Here is a 14,951-nt window from a genome sequence, read left to right on the forward strand (position 1 = left end):
AGTGGCTTAAAGGACTCTTCATTCGTTTTAAGGTTACACCACTCCAGGGCAGGATTGTCTCTAACCTGCCTAATTTTTCTCCTATTCCATTAACTTGTGGCCACTCTCCACGGCTTTTCCACCCAAGTTTCATATATTTATAGATTCATAGATGTTAGGGGCTGGAAGGGACCTCATGAGATCATCGAGTTCAGCCCCCCTGAACTTGGGCAGGAAAGACTGCTGGGGTCAGATGACCCAAGCAAGTTGTGTGCCAAGACATTTTTTAAAGATCTCCAGGGTAGGTGACTGTACCACCTCTAGGGGCAGTCTGTTCCAGACCCTAGGCACTCAAGTCATAAAGAAGTTTTTCCCTATGTTCAATCTGAAGCAATATTTAAGTTGAAGTCCTCCAGCATCCCAGGAGAAAGGAGGCCTGCGGTACCTCTCACTACCATTGCTCCAACCAGCTTCACTCCTGAGGGGAGCAGAAGCAGCTGGTCTGAGCTGGGGATGGGGGGTGGAGTTTGGCACTGTGTCCCTGCTGCCACTTGGACCCAGCACCATCGGACCGGCTGGCTCTGCTCCTGTGAGGAGTGGAGCTGGGTCCAAGCGGTGGCAGGGACACGGTGCTCCCTCTGCTCGAACCAGCTGGTTCTGCTCCTGTGGAAAGTGGAGCTGAGTGAGCGGTGGTGGGGACAGTGCCCTGCAATTCCCACCCCCCAGCAGCTGCACCTGTGCAGACCACAAGCACCCCAAGGGCTTGCAACCTGCCGCTGCTGGCAGCAGGGGCTGTGTATGCGCCATTGCGGGGTCATGTGGGGAGGTCTCCTACCCCCCACCCTTCCTCAAACCCCACCAACACCGACACCCTGCCCACCCAAGCTCTGCACTTCCATCACCCTACTGAGCATGGGCCCCAGGCTCCACACTCCTGGCAGCCCCACGCTCTGCGTTCCTGCCCAGCTGCAGCTTCCCTACCTGGTGCCCAGAGTGAGCGATGCAGCAGGGAGATGAGGAGGAGCCACTGGAAGCCAGAAGAGCTGAGCAGGTCCCCTCATGGCTACAGCAGTGGCAGCAGTGGCCCTGTCCAGAAGTTGTGCATGTTGGCTGGGGCTGGGGGCCTCATATGTGTTGGGGTGGGAGTGAAGTGCATGGGCTGGGTGGGGTACAATTACTTGGTGGGCACCCACGGGTCAGATGAAAATCGCCTGATGGGCCAAATCTGGCCTGCGGGATGGATTTTGCCTGCTTCTGCCCTAGCTCCTTGTCCTGCTCCTGCTCACCAAGCTCTAGTGACAAGCCACAGCTGTGCAGGTGACGAGCAATCACACCAGGTTTTTGCCTTAACTTGTGACTGTTCCACTAAGCCAAACAGCACTTAGCTGATTAACATTTGTTTGGCTTACAGCATAAGGTCTGATAAGGCCCTGAAGCACTTACAAATGGGATCCACTAAAGCTGGCAAGCTGAGAAAGCCAAGAAGTAAGTGGGTGTGTTTTTAAACCTGTCCCTCTCCTGGACTAGCTATCTTACTTTGGACCAGAGGGCAGTGTCTATTTCCAAAGAGGTTTCAGAGCCCTGATCTCCCTCTTGGATTTAGGTGTCTCAAGCCCTCAGTGTTGTGTGAGAAAGGGCTGAATCCAATAGCTCAGTGCTGAGTGGACACACCCAGGCTCTGGAACACTTAGGGTCAATTCTGTGCATTCCCTGGGGGGATTTTAAACCAACACTTCCCAGGTGGATGAATGTGGTATTCTGGGGTAGGACTCCCATGATCCCTTCTGTTGCAGCTGTTCTACTTTGCATGGTATAATTAAATATTAATTAATTATTGGGTCAGAGTGGGAGGACACTCATGACTGGCAGTCTCTGGCTGCCGTGAGAGACAACCTAGTGATCACAACTCTCACTTGGAAAAGAGAAAATCTGAGTCAGCCCCTTGCTCTACTGAATGCTTAACAATCATACATGCTCTCTCTGCACCAATGAACATTTAATTATTACATGTCAGAAATATACCTTACAGTCTGCTGGTTAGAGCACTGACCTGAGAGAAGCAGGTTCAGCTCTACTCAGGCAGATAAATGAACCGAACCTGGGTATTTAGTTCCATATCCTAGGTGAGTGCTCTACCCACTGAGTTTATTGGATAAAAGTGGGTGTTTGCATAATTAGCCACTACATTTTGTACAGTTCCCAATGTAGCAGGCATGCCCTTAGATAACTTTCTAAATGGGGTCCTGCAGGTGGTGTTGTGTAATTTTTCATACCCTAATGTATTAGAATCATAGAAAAATTAGGGTTGGAAGGGACTGTAGAAGGCCATCTAGTTCAACCCCCCAATCAAAGCAGAATCATCCCTGACTAGATCATCCCAGCCAAGGCTTTGTCTAAGCACGTCTTAAAAATCTCCAAGGATGGAGAATTCTACAACCTCTCTGGGTAACCTGTTCCAGTGCTTTACTTACCTTTACTTTCTATGACCAGGTTACGAAACGCCTGGACACAGGAGGAGGGGTGGATGTCGTATACTTAGACTTCAGGAAGGCCTTCAATATGGTATCCCACCCCATACTGGTGAACAAGTTAAGAGGCTGTGATGTGGATGACTACACAGTCCGGTGGGTGGCGAATTGGCTAGAGGGTCGCACCCAAAGAGTCGTGGTGGATGGGTCGGTCTCGACCTGGAAGGGTGTGGGCAGTGGGGTCCCGCAGGGCTCGGTCCTTGGACCGATACTCTTTAATGTCTTCATCAGTGACTTGGAAGAGGGAGTGAAATGTACTCTGTCCAAGTTTGCAGATGACACAAAGCTATGGGGAGAAGTGGACACGCCGGAGGGCAGGGAACAGCTGCAGGCAGACCTGGATAGGTTGGACAAGTGGGCAGAAAACAACAGGATGCAGTTCAACAAGGAGAAATGCAAAGTGCTGCACCTAGGGAGGAAAAATGTCCAGCACACCTACAGCCTAGGGAATGACCTGCTGGGTGGCACAGAGGTGGAAAGGGACCTTGGAGTCCTAGTGGACTCCAAGATGAACATGAGCCGGCAGTGTGACGAAGCCATCAGAAAAGCCAATGGCACTTTATCGTGCATCAGCAGATGCATGACGAATAGGTCCAAGGAGGTGATACTTCCCCTCTATAGGGCTCTGGTCAGACCGCAGTTGGAGTACTGCGTGCAATTCTGGGCGCCACACTTCAAGAAGGATGCGGATAACCTGGAGAGGGTACAGCGAAGGGCAACTCGTATGGTCAAGGGCCTGCAGACCAAGCCCTACGAGGAGAGACTAGAGAAACTGGACCTTTTCAGCCTCCGCAAGAGAAGGTTGAGAGGCGACCTTGTGGCTGCCTATAAGTTCATCACGGGGGCACAGAAGGGAATTGGTGAGTATTTATTCACCAAGGCGCCCCCAGGGGTTACAAGAAACAATGGCCACAAGCTAGCAGAGAGCAGATTTAGATTGGACATTAGGAAGAACTTCTTCACAGTTCGAGTGGCCAAGGTCTGGAACGGGCTCCCAAGGGAGGTGGTGCTCTCCCCTACCCTGGGGGTCTTCAAGAGGAGGTTAGATGAGTATCTAGCTGGGGTCATCTAGACCCAGCACTCTTTCCTGCTTATGCAGGGGGTCGGACTCGATGATCTATTGAGGTCCCTTCCGACCCTAACATCTATGAATCTATGAATCTATGAATCTACCCTCCTCATAAGAAAGGTTTCCTCATATCCAACATAAACTTCCCTTTCTCTAACTTGAGACCATTGCTACTTGTTCTGTCATCTGCCACTACTGAGAACAGTTTAGCTCCATCCTCTTTCGAACCACCCTTCAGGTAGTTGAAAGCCGCTATTAAATCCCCTCAGTCTTCTCTTCTCCAGACTAAATAAGCCTAATTTCCTCAGCCTCAATTCATAAATCATGTGCCCCATCCCCCTAACCATCTTTGTTGCCCTCTGATAGACTATCCTTGTCCATATCCTTTCTATAGTGGGGGGCCCAAAACTGGACATACTACTCCAAATGTGGCCTCGTCAGTGCCAAATAGAGGGGAAGAATCACTTTGCTTGATCTGCTGGCAACACTCCTAATGCAGCCCAGCACACTGTTAGCCTTCTTGGCAACAAGGGCAGACTGTTGGCTCATATTTAGCTTATTGCCCACTGTAAACCCCAGGTCCTTTTTCGGCAGAACTGCTGCTTAGCCAGTTGGTCTCCACCCTTTCTGGTGTATGGGATTGTTCCATTCTACATGCAGGACTTTGCACTTGTCCTTACTGAACCTCATGAGATATTTTTTGGTCCAATCCTCCAATTTGTCTATGGCTTTCTGAATCCTAACCCTACCCTCCAGCATATCTACTACTCACCCTAGCTTGGTGTCATCTGCAAACTTGCTGAGGCAGCACTCCATTCCATCTTCCAGGACATTGATGAAGATATTGCACAAAACTGGCCTCAGGACAGACCCCTGGGACACTCTACTTGATACCAGCTGCCAACTAGACCTCAAGCTATATATTGCTACCCTTTGAGCCCCATGATCTAGGCAGTTATCTTTGCACTATACGGTCCATTCATCCAACCAATATTTCCTTAGCTTGCTTGCAAGAATTTTGTGGGAGACCATTGTGTTATTCTCAAAAGACCAAGGAGTTAAACTTATAAAATGATAAGGCCTGTTTATTTAGATAGCCTTCTTAGCCCACTGATCTGCTGCTCCCTCCTGCAATAACAGCTTATACATAACACTCTTAAAGGTATCCACACATCTTTCCCCTTTACATGTACCATATCCCCATATAATACCAACATTGGCAGTTTACTTCAATCCATAGTTAGAACCACATTTTAACAGATCTCTATTAGTCTTTGTGTTGGCTTTTAGCTCTAAGTGATCTTCTCAATTTGTCTGCATTCTCAATCCTCATTGGTTTAGTTTTTTTTTGGTTTCCATGTTTAGATGTCTCTACGTTCACTCTGTTTCCTTTGGTGAATTTCATGATGCTGCTTCTTTTCTCCCCTTTATGAGCTGCAAGTGTCATCTGTTCCTTCTTAACACCTCTCCTTCCAATGTGACTACTTTATAGGATCTGGGAGCTTGATAGGAAACTAATGCTTTTTGTTTCCACAATCATCCACCTGAAATAAGCAAATACCTTTTGTGGTGTCCGACCGGCTTGCCGGGCTATGGCCGGGAGCCCGGAACGTCAGGTGGGTACTTCGACGAGTGGAGTGGAATTAGGCACAGATGCGTATTGGTAAAATAGAGTGTTTACTTACGCCACCGGTGCGTGCAGCGCAGCAGAAGCTGACTTTGAAATGCGGTTATAAACGTAGTGAGAGCTCCTTGAAACGAGACGAGACGTTCCGTAAATGGCTTATCGAGCGTGCAGGGAAAGGGGTACGTCAGGGAGGTCAGTGACGGGGAGTCGTTGGTGGGTGATCAGTCCGCCAAGTTTTACCCCAGGATGCGTGCGGAGTTCTCCAACGTGGGCGGAAACTGCTTTTACTTTTATATGGTCAGTAAGCCAATTGCTAGTTGCCAAGTAGGAATAATTTGTAACTGGCCAATGGGTGGCACGCACGGTTAGCCAATTACGAGGACTCATCGAAACTTAAACAATTTAGCCGTTGGATTTGGCGGGCTATTCTGGCGGGCTTTTTACTGTGCTGGGAATTTTCCACTGTGCCATAGGCATTTAAACAATGGGTACTGACATGCCCCCTTGCTGATGGCACAGTTTTTGGACTAAAGCACTTGTAAGCTGTTTAGGTCATCGTTGTCTTGTTCGGGGGGTTCATATGGCAAGCGGGTATATACAAAAGCGGATAGTGAAATAAGTTTGTTCTTAATAAATTGAACAATGCAACAAAGAACACAAATGCAAATACAAATACTAAACAGGGGAATTAACAACAGGATAAGGGGCGTTAAGAGGTTCAAATCCACGAAGATGCATCCCAGCCAAACCAGCCAAAGAGGTCGGATAACCACCCTTGCCCGATACCATTGATTTTATTTGTATCGGTGGCGACTTTCCGAATTGCGTCAATTTGATCGTTTAGGGGTAGCGAGACATTTGGTATACTAATGCAACAGAGGTCGCGGGACAGACTAAGATATTGGCATAGGCCTCCTTGTTGGAGAAGCATCGTGTCTAGGGCAAGGTGGTTTTGCAATGTCATACAAGCCGTTGCTTGTAATTGCTGGTTGAGTAAATACAGGCTATCAGCGGTATGATTAGCGAGCACTTCGACTTGCTCAGCGAGATGTGCGATGGCTACTCAGGCTTTGGTTATTCCAATTCCCCAGGCAAATTGGCCTTCCATTGCCCATTTAAACCCTTCATGAACTTGCTGCTCCCAAGTAAGGGTACTCCAGACCGCTTCTCGTTTATGACGATGGAGCAGCATTGGGCTAGGGGGTCTGGAGGTGTTGGCAAATAAGGGGGGACAAAGCGATACGGTGGTTAAAAAGCATTGTACTCCCGAAAGCGTGGCTGGGAGGGTTGTATATAAGTGTCCATCTGAACAAGCCCACAACATTCTTAAGGGAGCCAGGGTGGTTAATCGTGCGCAATTGCCTGAAAATTGGAAGGCTTGTCGGGCCCGCTCGGGTGGACCAGATTGTCGTGCTCCCAACTCAGTACCGTGGCAGGCATTACTTATTATAGCTGCGCGCAAAATGGGGTAATAAAACGAATACCAGGATTGATTGTTGGATATGTTGACAGCTAGGGATGCGTTCCAAGTGGTTAAAGGTGTGGGTTTGATAAGGGGTGAGAGGGTGAGGTCGGAGGCGCTGGATGGTTTACAATCAGTGCAGGGTGGGAGTGCGAGGTGCCACGGGGGTGTTACGGTCCGTGGGTTCCAGGTTAGAGAGTTATCTGGCCTGGACCAATCTATGCCCTGGGGGTTGATTCCCCATGGGATAGCAGAGCACGCGAACTTGCTTTCACCTTCCGTGCAATTTTGTTTGGTTGTATTAAGGTGGGGGAAGGTGAAATTTTTCGGCCAACTGTATTTGCCTCTCTTTCTGGGTGGTTGGTCAGCATGATTTCGCCTAACCCTGACAACAAGGTTGAAATTATGTTTCTTTGTTGCTTGGGTGTAGTTACATTAATCAAAGGGCATGGGTCTCTGGACCTGGTTTCGAACCAGTTGGTAACATTCAAGGGTGTTAGGTAGGGGGTGAAGACAGATTCGTTAACAGAGAGAGGAAGGCGTAGACAGGCGGTAAGACTGTCTTCCCCTGCGTGGTTGTCTATGGTGTCGGCCCAAAATGACAACAAGGTTAAAACAGTGTTGGGGGGTGTAGGATTTCCTACATCAAATGAAATTAAGTTAGTTAAGAAAAGTCCAATTACGACGGTGCTAGTAGATGTCATGATGTCACATGTCAGTGTCTCAGTGTTCGCGGTGGCTCCCTTTCCTTCGGCCTGGATTTACGACCGTCGTGCGTCTTGGGTTTTGGACCTGTAAGGTAAAATTTAAGAGCAGTAAATTTGTTCTATGACACTGTGTTTGTGTGGAGGTGTGAGCGGCGAGATAACCAGTTATGGTGAGCTAGGATTTGTTGCTGTTTTTCGCCTTCATCAAAGCGCACGGAGTAGGTGTTCGGGTACGGTTCTGTGCTGATGATTTTTCCTTTGTATACTCGCGGGTGTGATTGGTGTGTTTTGTTGGTTGAGGCGTTGTTGAAGGGTTGGTATCGGTCGAGTTTGGTCATAGAGAGTGGGGGAGCTTGCAATATTTGTTATTTTCCGGACGTTTTCTGCCACCTAGTTAGTGCGTTGGTTGTCGTTGTCCTTTATCCCCTAGGGCGTGTGGCCATTCCCTGGGGTGGCTGTTTCAATTTCTGTCGAGGGTCGGGTTGATGGTGTTTCGGCCTTTGGTACTTGACCGGGTATGCAGTAATCTTCGGCTTTCTGCACGCCTTTTGCAACTCAGCGCGATTGCGGGTGCGGTAGGTAGTGGTGGTGCGGGTTACGTCTCGCGGGTCGGTTATTTGTTCGACCAAGGCTAGGGGATGAGCGGCCGCTGGGGACGTCGGCGTGTCTGGCAGGAGGGTTGGGTATAGGTTCCCGCTCGGTGGTTCCTCCCCATAATAAGGGGGTGGGGCCGTTGGAGGCGGTGCCGTCTTGGGGGGCAGGGCCGTTGGCTGCGTTCCCGCCCGCTCTCTTGTGGCTCCGCCCTCTTCCTCCTCCTTCTCTGGGCCCTCCTAGTGCTTTCCCTTTTCCTTGGCGCCATTTTCGGGCAGTGGCTTAGGATTTTGCTGCGCCGCCATTTCCACGGAAGCTTTGCTGACCGTGGCTAGCTGGGTTTCTAAATTTGCATTTTCGCGTAACAGGAGCAAAACCGTGCGGAACAGTACATTAATCATTTTCCCTTTGTCCCATTTGGGGCCTGTCCACCTAGTCGCGGTGCGGCCCTCCGCTTCTAAATTTTCATGGAGCTGGGTGAGCAGTTCATGGCCGCGTGACTGGGGTGCCAGGGTCAGACAGTTAAACTTGTGGAGGGTTGTCCCCTCCCCACCTTCTCGTACATGCCGAATGCAGCGGGCAAACTCTTGGGCGGGGGTCGGGTTCGCCGCACCCGTCGCTTTTACCCGCGCCAGGGACAGTGTTCCCACTTCGTCCCTTGGTCTGTACACAACCCCTTTTCCGCTCATAACACACCCGAAAGAGCGCAGGCCCAGTTGGGCAGCCCACTCTTTTCTGACTCCCTCTTCTCCTCTGAGGGAGAGGTAACCGGCAACCAAATTTGAACTCCTCCTGCCTGCCTGATGATAGGCAATGTGCGCCTATAGGTCATCCGAGTCGGACGTTAGGCACTCCCCACTGCGCCATGGTCAGTTTTTAACTAGTTCCGACTCCATCGCTTCTTCCCCTGATCCTGTTCGTGACGCCATGTGGTGTCCGACCGGCTTGCTGGGCTATGGCCGGGAGCCTGGAACGTCAGGTGGGTACTTCGACGAGTGGAGTGGAATTAGGCACAGATGCTGATTGGTAAAATAGAGTGTTTACTTATGCCACCGGTGCGTGCAGCGCAGGAAGAAGCTGACTTTGAAACGTGGTTACAAACGTAGCGAGAGCTCCTTAAAACGAGACGAGATGTTCCGTAAATGGCTTATCGAGCGCGCAGGGAAAGGGGTACGTCAGGGAGGTCAGTGACAGGGAGTCGTTGGTGGGTGATCAGTCCGCCAAGTTTTACTCCAGGATGCGTGCGGAGTTCTCCAACGTAGGTGGAAACTGCTTTTACTTTTATATGGTCAGTAAGCCAATTGCTAGTTGCCAAGTAGGAATAATTTGTAACCGGCCAATGGGTGGCACGCACGATTAGCCAATTACGAGGACTCGTCGAAACTTAAACAATTTAGCCGTTGGATTTGGCGGGCTATTCTGGCAGGCTTTTTACTGTGCTGGGAATTTTCCACTGTGCCATAGGCATTTAAACAATGGGTACGGACACCTTTGTTGTGCAGTTGTGGTAACTCCCTGTAATCCCTGTCATAGTACCTTTTTTGTTTGAGTTTGTCAATTTTTTAAAATGTTTTCATGTCTTGCTTTTCATTCTGATAAGCATCATCCACAAGATTTGGCAGCCTGGTTTTGAGTTTCCTGTTAAACAGCATTTTTGCTGGGGACAATCTATGTTTCATGGGTGTTGTCCTGTAATTTAAGAGTGACCAATAAACATCAATGTGTGAGTCTGTACACATTTTAATGAGCAATGTGTAGCTTCTTAAAACAATTTCTTCATTATTTGTACTCCATTTTCCAACAGACAGTTGGATTGTAGGTATTTAGGACTTGAAGTTTTGTGATGGAATCCATATTTATTTGCAAACTCTTTGAAGTCAAGACAGTTGAACTGAGGTCTGTTGTCTGTTCTCACAATTTGTGGAACGCCATGTCTATGAAAAAAATCGATTTGATACAAGTTGTGACATGGTTTGCTGTTGTGCTTTCGAGCAATGCAATTTCAGGATAGTGAGAATAATAATCCAGTACTAATACATAGTTTTTCCCTATGTATGCATAAATATGTCAATGCCCACTTGATACCATGGAGCTACAGGCTCCTCCATGACCATCATGGGCTGTTTTCTTTGTACTGATCTGTACTTTAGGCATGTTGTACAAGCCTTTACAGCATCTTCTATGTCATTATTTATGTTGGGCCAATATAGAGCACCCTTGCTCTCTTTTTGCATTTTTTCAGTGCTCAGATGCCCTTCATGTATTCTGTTTAACATGTCTTTTTTTAGCACTGCTGGAACAACAAATCATGAGCCTTTGAACAAAATGCCACTCAGTACTGACAGCTCTTCCTTGAACTAAGAGAAGGGACTAGTTATAGGTTTTCCAGGCCAGCCAGCACAAATAGCTGTTCTCACTTTTTGCAATATGATGTCCTGAGCAATAGCTTCTGATATTAGTGGCCACATTTTATCTGTGACAGGACTCCCTCTTAATTAGATTAACATGTACTATGTCTGAGTCTGGAATTCTGTCACTTTGCATTGCGTTATGAGCTCTGGACAATGTATCTGCAATAAGCAGATGTTTTCCTGACATGTACTGTATATCTAGATCATACATTTGCAGTTGAAAGAAATGTCTCTGTAATCTAGCTGGCAGGTCTAATAATCTATTCTCTCCTATAGTTCCCCAAGGTTTCTGATCAGTTCAGCTATCACAGACTTCCCATACAGGGATATATGAAACTTCTTACAGCCATAGACAAAGATAAACTTTCTTTCTCAATTCATACATATAGACACCGTGACTTAGCAAGTGCCCTAGATGCATATGCTACTGGTCTGCAGCTATCTCCATGTTTTGAAGCAATGTTGCTACAATGATTTCTTTAGAAGCATCTGGTGACAATTTAATGGGTCTTTCAGGGTCATCCAATTTTAGTACCAGAACTTTCATTATTTTTTTTTCCTTCAAGTTTTTAAATTCAGCTGCGTGTTCACGTTCCCATGTCCATTGAGCATTCTTTTGTAGGAGTGATCCAAGGCAGGGGTTTTCAACCTTTTTTGAGCAGAGTACCCCTGGCGGCTGGTCGAGGAGCAGGGGGGGTAAGGGGGCAGTAGCAGAAGGTCGCAGAGCGGAGCGGGTGGCAGCTGCACACAGAGTAGTGGTGTGGGGTGCTGGATGGCGGTGGTGGCCACCGCGTGCAAGCTTCTTCCCCTCCATCTGGCCAGCCAGGCATATCTGTTCGGCTCACAGAGGGGCACTGCTGCCCTCACCCCGCCCTGGCCCTGCTCCTGTGAAGTGGTGGCATGGGATGGTGACGCTCCGTCCCCGCCCACCTGCACTCCGTCCCACTCCTTCCTTATTTGTAGGGTACGGTATGTTTGTAATGTCTTTAACCCTGGCAGGATCAATTTGCATCCCTTTCTCAGAGAGTTTTTCTCCTAGATGTTATTTTTTTTACCCTGAATTAGGATTTTTGTTTGCTTAGTTTCAAACCTGCTCTACAAGCTCTTTTATGTGCCATTCTTAGGCTCAAGTCATATCTTTTCACAGTATTTCTCCAAACTAATACATCATCAATATAAACTATAGTTCCATCAAGACCTTTAAAAATTTGTTGCACCTTTCTATAAAGTGCTTCAGAAGCAGAAGACAGTCCAAAATGAAGCCTATGAAAGCAATACCTTCCGAAGGACATATTGAAGGTACATAATCTGGTGCTATTCTTTTCCAGGGGAACTTGCCAAAACCCAGAAGAGGCATCCAAAGTGAAGTAATATTATTCTGCCACATTGCCAAAAACCTCTTCCCTGGTGGGAATGGAAAAATGCCCCCTTTTGATGCACCTGTTCATTTGCTTAGGATCCAGACACAATCTCAAGGATCCATCTTTGTTCCCATGATATGCTCTACATCTCACATTCTTATTCTCATAGTACACCAGGTTTTTGTTGTTTTTTTTAAATAATGTATTCTGGTTGACATTGACCTGTGCCCTGTATCTAATTTAAAAGTTACTGTTAGTCCACTGATGTCCAGGGTGATTGCCCAATCCTCAGAAGAAAAACTTTTTGCATTGTGCCAATGAGGAATTCGTCCTTTACCTTCATAGATTTCTAGAGTTGGAAGGGACCTGGTAGATCATCGGGTCTGACCCTCTGCTCCTGGCAGGAAAGAGCGCTGGGGTCACCTTGTTGCATAAAGCATGCACCTGCTGTTTCTTATGTGTTGCATCCTGCTCCTTTCTGCAAACTCTTGCAAAGTGATTGAATCTTTTACATTTGCTGCAGCACATATCAAATGCAGGGCATTGCATGGGTTTCTGGTAACCCCCACAGCATCTGCAGCCGAACATTATTTCTTCAAGCAATTCTCTTTGGCCTCTTTTTTCCTGCTTCATAGTGAAGTCCTCCTTTCTGTATTGTTTGTGTGTTGCCTTGGGTTTTTGCAGTCTTGTAATCCTGTCTAGTTCAGCTTCTTCTGCTTTTTCCTCTCGCTTCTGCAGCCTGGTATTTGTTATCTCAGCTGCTTGGCACATTTTAACTGCCTTTCCCAAATTAAGCTCAGGATCCTCTAGCAGTCTTTTCCTGAGGGTTGTATCCCTTATACCCAAAATTATTTGGTCTCTGATCATGGACTCTTTTAAATCTCCAAAGTTGCATGTCTGGCTCAGCAGTCTGAGGTCTTTAACAAACTCCTCTTTTGTCTCACATTCTTTTAGCTATCTCATGTAGAAATTATATTAATTTTGTTTGGGTATACAATATACCTCAATCTTTTTTATTACTATGCCATAGCTTTTCTGTTCTGCTTCCAACAGTTGTAGTCTATTATAAAAAAACAGAACTTCTGGGCCTGATTAGGTGTGAGCTAGGTACCCAGTTGGTCAGCACTATTAAGGTTTAGGTAGTTCTGGCCATACTCAGGACCAGATATGTAGGTGCCTATAGAGTTTAATTGCTGGAAATGTAGGCCCCATGCACATTTTAGTCACCCCCAAGGCTAGGCAGCAGCTAAGTGAGAATTTTGACGCTTTACATTTTAGATCTTGGCCATCTACAAGAGTATCTGTGGCTGTAGCAGTTGATCTCTATAGTGATTCATACTTATATGCACAGAATTAACCCAGCAAATTTGAAGCAAGGAAAAGGCTGGCATGGATTTTGCTCAGGATTCACAACTGGCCTTGAACATGATCATCTGCTCAAATCAGCTGAACTTTCTGCCTTTATGGAGCGACTCTCTCACACTGGATCTTTGGTCCTGTGCATTCCCTCCCATCAATAGGATGGGTACCAGACAAACCACATTCAGATTAGAACCCTAAGTAGCACTGACTAGTGGGTGGAGGGAAAGAAGGGAAGAGTTAAATCCCACTCTGAGCAGGTAACACAAACAAGTTTATTAGCTTGCCTCCCTTTAACTTTTCAAATAAGTGGCTGTTTTGTTGGGAAAGTTACTTTTACCACCTTTCCCAGTGATGTGCTCTGATAACTTATATAACAGAATGAGATTGGGAAGCAAGAAAACTAATAAAGGGAAAAGAAATCATTAAAGCGGATAGGGAAGTACACATCTATCACTGCACTGGGCTGTGCTAATGGAAAAGCCAGCTATTGTTCCTTTGCTGAAGTTTCCTCTAGTGATTTATATGAATAACAATGCCATGTTCCATTTTCACAATGCACAAAATAACTAACAGTTCTTTGATTAGCCTCTCAGCATCTAGAGCCTTGTTCTTCCCATGAGGCCACTGCAATATAAAACATTTGCCTCTCTCATCTCCTTCCACCACTGTAAAACAGGTCTGTTTCAACAGAAGCCACAGATTCAGCTCCATTAAAGCTAATGGCATCAGAGTGCCATGAAGGTTCTTTTTAGTTATCCAAGTATGTGCTATATTGCCTGTGTGCAGGGAAATCCTCCCTCTAAAAGCCTCCATTTTCAGCTTTGTGCCAGTGGATGGGCCCATTAGCTCCCAAGTGTACTGCAGCTCCTGTCAGTTTTCCTCAATCCTGTACTGTTCTCTTCTGTGTACATTGACCCATACTGAAATCCTGGGAAATTAACTGTTTTTGTAAATCTTTGTAAAACAACTGCATTTCAAATGCTGTTATCAGATTGCCTAGCTTTTGTGTCTCTTTTATAAAATATGTGCCCTTTCCCACAAGCAGGTTGGGAAAATTAATTGTTTGAAAAAATATTTGATATTTGCAGGTGAAAAGTGTAGTCTCAGGTTAGAAAATAAATCCCACCCCACCCTCCCCACCCAAAATTAAGTTCCATATGCTCCTGAAAGCTGGTGTCATGAGCAGCAGCAATACATGGCTTGCTATGCCTTCCTGAGATGTACTCACTCTTCCCTACCTACAATGCTAGAATTTAGGGCAGGTTTCCAAAGGCAAAAAAGATGCAAGTTGCTCCTTCTCAACCTATTACAGAGTTTTCTTAGTCTTCCCTCCCATAGTACAGCCAAGCTGACATGATACAGAGCCTGCATCTGTTAGGAGAATATGGCTCTTTGTACTCCCCAACTGGCTTGTCCACAAAAAAGGTTGTGCTATTGCTCATACTGAGAGGATTTTGCTTAACTATCAGTGACTTGTGCTTTTTGCTCAGAAGGGTCTGGGCTCACACCTCACTATCACTGTTAGCAACATTAGTTACACAGCCACAGGATAACAGAAATTAAGTCATTTTATTATAGTGAGAAGAAGATGCCACCTGTTATTTGAGACAGCAAACTACTCTTGACCCACTGCAATGCCAGTTATAGAAAGGATGGCATCACCTTGAGAGCTCAGGATTCTCTCTGAAGATCTGAATATATGAAGAGCAACTGAGGGTAGGAGAGAATGAACCGCACCTTTGTTGTGCTGTCATTGTACTGCACCTTATTAAATTCCCCTTCAAATGGTTAGCTATAGACACTACAGGGATGAAAGCATCTCCTCCCTTCACACACATGCCTTTCAGCATAGCC

The sequence above is a fragment of the Alligator mississippiensis genome, chromosome 2, assembly GCF_030867095.1.
Source record: "Alligator mississippiensis isolate rAllMis1 chromosome 2, rAllMis1, whole genome shotgun sequence".
In the NCBI taxonomy this organism is placed as follows: Eukaryota; Metazoa; Chordata; order Crocodylia; family Alligatoridae; genus Alligator; species Alligator mississippiensis.